The 7,801-nt window shown below is 42.3% G+C and overlaps 1 protein-coding gene across 8 annotated transcripts in view; it reads left to right on the top strand.

The window, feature by feature from the left end:
- Nucleotides 1-1,441: 1,441 nt before the first annotated feature.
- The window catches only part of MACF1 (microtubule actin crosslinking factor 1), a 237,812-nt gene continuing 231,452 nt past the window's right edge, over nt 1,442-7,801 (top strand). For 4 of the 8 annotated variants that reach the window (XM_083173834.1, XM_083173839.1, XM_083173838.1 and 1 more), the window contains exon 1: nt 1,442-2,135. The gene's annotated coding sequence lies outside the window, so the exon portion shown is untranslated. The remainder of the gene's footprint in view (nt 2,136-7,801) is intronic. The other 4 variants (XM_083173836.1, XM_083173835.1, XM_083173833.1 and 1 more) reach the window with 4 other exon arrangements.

Here is a 7,801-nt window from a genome sequence, read left to right as displayed (position 1 = left end):
TAAAATTACCCATCACTGATACATTCTATATTGGGAAAACAAATACTGATTTGAAAATGATATAATCAGACCTTGCATGTAATTGACTATACAGCAAGGTGCAATTTTTACATTTGCTCATCTTAAGCTGCACATACAGTATGTGATAATACAGTATAGATTTCAGGCACATAAGCCAGATAGCGTGTGATTTCAGAGTAGTTGTTTGACCAAGTCAACAGCTGCTTTGAAATGCTGTTGACTAATAATAGAAATTACTGTCATTTATGATCAACAGGGGACCACTGGGCATGGGTCTTCTGTTTGGTTCAGCCTGACTGCTGGACAGCCAAGCTATGCAATTTGCTCCAGTGTGCTTAACTTAATTGAACACATCTGGCTAAGCACTGTTCATAGCAAATAGCAATGGTCAGTATTCATTTATTTGCCAAATATAAAGGTAGCGATGCTTCTGTACATAAAGCTGGCTTTGGATGTTTCCATGAAGCTGGTTTTACAGTATTGTTGCCCAGTGGCTGCGTGCAAATCATTGTGCATGTGTAGTGTCCAATCAAAGCAAAGTATTACCCAAGGGCATAGCAACCATAGGTACAGCTGACTATATAACCCTATTGTGACATTATGGTGCAATTATTAAGTTTGTCAACATACTAATTGCTGCTTGTCAACTGTAATGTGTAACCCATCCATGCTTATTTACTCCTGTATCAGGTATACCAAAATATACAGCAAACTTGATTTCAACCAACAATGTCTGCAAAAAGCAGAACAGTGTGTGACTGCTTCATCTCTGCAGAAGGGAGGTCTCCCTCTGCTAGATGTCTAGGAAAACATATGTGTATCATTGTGCCTTGTCTTACTGCAGAATCAGAATCCCATCCACCATAAATGCAATATACAAGTCTTCTGGATCAAATCAATCTTATTTAAGTGCAATAAAGCAAACCTGTGTTATTCCTATATGTAAATAATATATTATTATTATTATTGTTGTTGTTGTTGTTGTTATTAGAAACAATAATAACAATAATAATATAAAATAATAATAATAATAATAATAATATATTCATTCTGTTATGGAGAACTCTATAAATTACTGTTCATTTCAGGTATCATTGCTAATAACTTGGGTCAATAACAAATACAGGACGTTTCATATCAATGTACCAAGATGTAGATTTCCAGTGTATATACTGTATACAGCGACTTGGTAGGTAAGCACCAGGTAAGTAATTAGCAGGTACTGTATGTGCAGCGAAGTGCAATTACAATAGATGGAGACGTTCTGATTCAGTAACGCGGCTGGTCCTCCCCATCCTCCACACACACGCAGGCACCCTCCTCCTCCTCCTCCTCTGTGCACGGGTTGCTGCTGTGCTACCTACAACCAATGATGTGTGTGTCTAGGGCGGCGAGTGTGGCAGCGTATCCCGGCGATAGTAGTGTCAGTAGCACACCTGTATCCCATCTCTCTCTCACTCTCTCTATACACAGAATGAGTATATAGATTATGATATATACGGTAGGAGTGGAGCCCCGGCAGTCGCAGATCTGGGTGAGGCTCTTTGTACAGCAGCTCCTCCCCATTGGGAGCACAAGCCGGCACTGGAGTGGGGAGGTCGCTATCTCTCCATCCCTGGCTATCCTTTCTATCCGGAGGAAGTGTGTGATTTAAATACCTGGATGACTCTTATTTCTGGATGTGCAATACAATATCTGTCTGGATGTATGTCTTTGGGATGAACCATCTTTCCAGATGACACAGCTTATTTAATAGCTTCTATCGGTGTGAATGTGACCTATTCTTCCCATCTAGTTCCTTGCCTGTCTTTCTGGATCTCTATCCTTTACTGGCTGGGGGGCAGTGTGGTCCTGCTGCATGTGAGCCCCTTCCCCTTCTGCCTTTTCTGGGCACTGGCTCTATCTGTATCTGGATGTCATCATTTCCTTCCACCCGGCTAGCTATGGATGTGTGTGTCTCTCCACCTGTCTTACGCTTGTAAGGGTTCCTTCCTCTGGATGCCATATTCTCTCCTGCCTGCTGTCTCCTTGGCCGTGACACTGTGCTCGGCGCTGCTCTATCTGACTACCAGTGGATGTACAGTCCCTTCTGGCTTGGATGTTCATTTTCTTCGGTAATTTCACTTCACATTTACAAACCCCCCATAGTTTCAGCTAACCCCTTCTATTGGGGGAGGTAGTCACATATCACTGTAACATGCTATCACCATGGCATATGATGGGGGATTTGTTACAATGTATCATAAAGGGGTCCCCATCCATGGGTTCTATTACCAACTGTTCTGTGTTATCATAGAAGACGTATGATGTATGTAAGGTACCAGGCTCTCATGTACCACTCTCATGTCTCGATTACATGTAACAGGATGAGTCACAATACACCCACCTAAACCACCCTAATTCCTTCTTGCCATCTAACTGACGTGTTTTATCCACGTACAATGTAGATTATGTCATTATAAATGTATGTTTCAGTCATCATGTAAGTTACATGTATCCTGTCATATGTTAGAGTCTGGCACCATTAAACTTACGGTTCCTTTTTAACATGTAACATATGTAGTCATTTGTTCTTGACTGTGTCATACATTGCATTTCTATTCTTAATGCAATGAAAATATACAGCCACTAGGCAATGCTGTGTTTTATCACCATGCAGTGTGGTATTGCATGTAATATCTAATATTATGCCACTGTGACGTAACATACGTACAGTTAAGTTCCCTCTGTACAAGTAATACCAGTATCTGTCCTTATGTAGCATCTATATATCTCTACTGCTACAGATTATGTCTCCACTAACATATCATGTCTTGTCACTACAACTGTAAACTCACCATGTAACATACAGGGTTCCCCCACCACTCAAGGTCATACGTGTAATTATGTCCAGTCACAATGCACCTAGTATATATAACATGTGGATACAATAACAAACTATGGTGCTGTCACTTTGCCGCACACTACATTTTCCCACCATTTCTTGTCCAGTATAAAGAGCTATGTTGTTATATACAGTGCTAGCATTCATGTCTTTATTATATTACACAATCCTTTAATACTGCAATCCCCATGCATAAGTACTGTACATACTCAACTTGGTCCTGTTACCAACCCCTGTTATCACATGATTATTGATAAGAAACATGATGCGTATTAGGGGTCGTACGTTTAGCACTGTTTCCCAGGAAATCCGTATGTTACATCTGCAGGGGAAGGATGGAAAACAGAATTCCCAGTGCAATTACACCCACTATGATTCTCAGAGCATGGCATCACACCAGCAGCACAGTGTATTCATAATGCTCAGCCAATGTCTACTTTCTGATGCTTTATAACTAATATCTAATATACTATCAATAAAGGAATTCATTTCTTTTTTATTCCTAGTTTCAAATTTAGTAGTAGATAACTGGCAAATGGTTACATGTTTACCTTTTGCCCAAACTCACAAATTATAGTTATTTTCTTATGCCATTGTCACCCATCTCTTCCCACAAGTGTATCCTGGAACCTCCAACCTTGTCTTGATGCTGCGCTAAATCTGGACATGGTGAGCAGGTCAGGGAGGCTGATTTTTGCCTGGTACACACCATAGTCTTATGCAGTATAATGTAACATATGTATAAATAAAGTGCATAGTCTGGGACCTGATTCTTAGAGGAAGGAGTGGGCCCTCAGACAGAGGGGCCAACCAGGAGTTTCCCCTGTGCTCCAGTTGCTCCAGTACGACCCTGATACCCAGGATAGATCTGTCCTTTGGTGCTGGGATTTCCTTGCTCTTATGGATTGGAAAGGGTCTGTGATATTCCCAACACAGACAACTCCAACAGTTGCATTTAATATAGCCATGTGCATGCTGAACTATAAAGATGCCACATGTATAAAGTTTGAAAATATACCATTTAGTGACTTTCTCCCTTGTTCATTCATGAAAACAAAACATTTACATTTAGCCAGTAGATGGCTATGACTTTTTAAACTTCTATAATAGTTTGATACATTTCAGAATATATTAACCCATAGTAACATGTTAGCCAACTTCCTATCTATAAAGCATATATATTGTTTGTCCTTAAGCACCCCCCCCCCCCCCCCCCACACACACACACACACACACACACACACACACACACACACAGGTTCTGAAGCACCGACCTATAACTCTTAGGGCCTGATTCAGAGATCCTGCAATGTCACCCGCTCAGCCCCAGTAGCCACAACATGAATGACATGATGCTGGTGTTTGGCACTGGTGACAGTTATTGTTGCAGAACATGTCGTGTTAGCCCCAATTACTAGGTGTGATGGAACCAGTGGCTGTCTACTTGGACAGAGCTGCATTGGCCGGGCATTGTGATTTTGCCTTAAACCCTAAATAACCTGGGATCAGTGAGATGCCCAATGTTAACGTATAGAACCCTGCAGTGGTTTATTAAAATTATTTTTCTTTAACAAAAAATGTATTAAGCAGTGTGAAACCAGATAAGGACTTATTTATTTGTATTAAAATGATGGAAATATTGCTAACTCCATGTTACCATATCTGTTGTAAAGTCTTTTCCACATCACTGACTGATAAAAATAACTGTTCTGGGGTTGGGATCGTTTGGTCGAATGCATTATGGTCGAATGTCATTACATCGAATCCATTAGGTCGAATTGCTAAAAGGTCGACATGACTCTAGGTCGACATGGGAAAAGGTCGAAATGATTCTAGGTCGAAAGGTCATTAGTTCGACAGGTCATTAGGTCGACAAGGTCATTAGTTCGACATTGTCTAGGTCGACATTCACAAAGTCGACATGGGGTTTTTCACTGTTTTTTTACCTGAATGTCAACACAGTCGACATGGACACAGTTTAAAGTGCACTGCATCCCCTCGCTATGCGTCGGGCACGGTGCCTCGCTACGCTCGGCACACTATTTTATTCTCCCACCACGCCCTAGTGGATGGTAGGGCATGAAATACCGCCTGTCAGCACATGTCGGCTCAAAAAACAGTGAAAAACCCCATGTCGACTTTGTGAATGTCGACCTAGACAATGTCGAACTAATGACCTTGTCGACCTAATGACCTGTCGAACTAATGACCTTTCGACCTAGAATCATTTCGACCTTTTCCCATGTCGACCTAGAGTCATGTCGACCTTTTAGCAATTCGACCTAATGGATTCGATGTAATGACATTCGACCATAATGCATTCGACCAAATGACCGCATCCCCATATGGTACTGTCTCGTAACATTGTCAGATACCAATTAGTAATGGCTGAGATTAAACAGCTGTAAATGTGATTCAATCATTTATCACTTTCAAATCTAGACAGGTTTTTAAAATAACACCATGGGCGAGATGTAATTGGGTGCCATTTTTAGACAGAAAAAAATCGCACCATATCGCACACGTCACATGTGCTATTTTGGCGGTTTGTAACCCCCCAAAAAATCACACAGTCTAAAAAAGTGCATCCAATTACATCTCGCTACATGTATAATTTGTTATGGTCTGATATTTGTAAAGTGCAAAGTAATCTGCCTAGAATTAGACTAGGATTGGCGAGATCCCGGGATTGGGCCCTAAAATTGCCAGGATTTGAATTCTGTGATTGGAGGTTCCAATCCCGGGATTTTGGGATTAGACTGTGCATGCGCAGCATAATGACGGGAAGCGCCTGAGTACCTGCTCAGGCTGTGCGGCAGTGTCGGCGTAACATGGTCAGAGGTCATGCTGTGCAGCCCACCGGCCACACTGCTACACCACCACATCGCCGCTCTGCTGCTCAAGGTCGCACCGTCGCTCTGCCGAATCCCGGGATTGAAAAAATGGGTACTTGTTTCCTAGCACGGCGCCCGTCGTGGGTCATCGCATACCTTAAATTAAGGTATGCGATGGACGCGACCGACGCGATTTTTAGGCTATTTTTAGCCTTTTTCCCGACAATTAAAAAATCGCGATTTAACATTGAATGCATTGTATTCAATGTTAAATTCCTATGTAAAATCGGGTCCATTATATGCCATTATAATGGCATACAATGCGACCGATGCGATGGACCCGATTTTACATAGGGTACATTGTTAAATGGCCCAATGGACCCAATTTTTGATTGTATACCCACCCTGATGGGTAATTTGTATGTAAAATGCCCCCCCATTGTTAACGCCATCCCACAATGAACGCCAACCCGAAGCGTGGCGAGCGCAGCGAGCCTGCAAGGGGCGGCGGTATGCGTCCTCCGACCTTTTCATACCCCCACTATCCACGTCGGCATGGAGTTGATTTTACATAGTCCGAGACCGAAGCGTGGCAAGCGCAGCGAGGCCCGCGAGGGGACGCGTAATACCTGTGAAGTAATGCGCGTCCCCTCACGGGGCTCGCTGCGCTCGCCATGCTTCGGGCTCGGTGGCTCGCTGCGCTCGCCACACTATTATAGAATCAACTCCGCGCCGACGTGGATAGTGGGGGTATGAAAAGGTCGGAGGACGCGTACTGCCGCCCCTCGCGGGCTCGCTGCGCTCGCCACGCTTCGGGTTAGCGTTTGACCCATCAGGGTGGGGATACAATGAAAATTGGGGTCTGGGGGGCATTTAACATTGGGGCCAATGTAAAATCGGGTCTCATGGGCCAATTTACATTGGTTCCAATGTAACAATTGCGTCGATTGCATCGCATGCGATTTGGTTGCTTGCGATGCGATCAACGCGATTTTTTAGGACCCGATGGCGCCGTGCTAGGAAACAAGTACCAAAAAATGCCCCAGGATTGGCATCCCTAAATGAAACCCCTGCAAAATATAAATGAATTTATAAATTCTTGGTATGTTTTAAATAAAGAAATACAAAGTTGTACAGTTAATAAGTGTCTGTTATTGAGGTGTGGTGTCCATGAAATACTGGAAGCACAGGGCCTGATTTATGTTTGTAAGTAAAGCAAAAAAATCAAGCAACTGAGGTGTGTTCAAAATGAAATATAAATTCCAGTGTACAAAATGAAGCTGTCTAACATTTGTGGGCTACATGCAAAAGCAGACAGTATTTACCCTGCACAGAAACAATATAGATACAGTACATTTGCTACCCTTGTATGGCAACATTGCTTGTTCTAGACAAACAGTTACTTTCTTTTGTTACTTTACTTACTTAACTTTGTTACTTACTTAAAATGATTCAGGCCCATAGTTATGGCCATTCATCTCTGGTTTGTCTAATAGCCTATTAATTACTGTAAATCTACTTTTAAAGACAGCAATTATCACGTTGGCTGAAGTATGGTCTATTCTGTTATTGGGTCATATGTTACAAGATTAAAAGATTGGCTGTTACCCTATTTCTTGCTCTACTGAGACAGCAGTACATTTTGTGTAAAAACAAACCACCACATCTCAGTATTTCTTCTTTATTCTATATACAAATACCAAACCACCATTGTCTCCAAAAACCATGCCTGTTGGCCAGCACTTGTCAATAGGCCTAATTCAGACCTGATCGCAGGACAAATTTGTTCTCAAAATGGGTAAAACCATGCTGCGCTGAAGGTGGGGCAGGTGTAACATGCGAGAGAGTTAGATTTGGGTGAGTTATTTTGTCTCTGTGCACTGTAAATACTGGATGCTTTATTTTGACACTGCAGTTTAGATTTCAGTGCAAACACACCCCACCCAAATGTAACTCTCTGTGCACATGTTACATCTGCCCCACCTGCAGTGCCCATGGTTTTGTCCATTTTTTAGAACAAATTTGCCCGGCGATCAAGTCTGAATTAGGCCCCAATGTTTCT

Source organism: Crinia signifera, chromosome 2, assembly GCF_055691185.1.
Source record: "Crinia signifera chromosome 2, ASM5569118v1, whole genome shotgun sequence".
Classification (NCBI taxonomy): domain Eukaryota; kingdom Metazoa; phylum Chordata; class Amphibia; order Anura; family Myobatrachidae; genus Crinia; species Crinia signifera.
The sequence above is the reverse complement of the archived record's forward strand: the minus strand, read 5'-3'. Positions and strand labels throughout refer to the sequence as shown.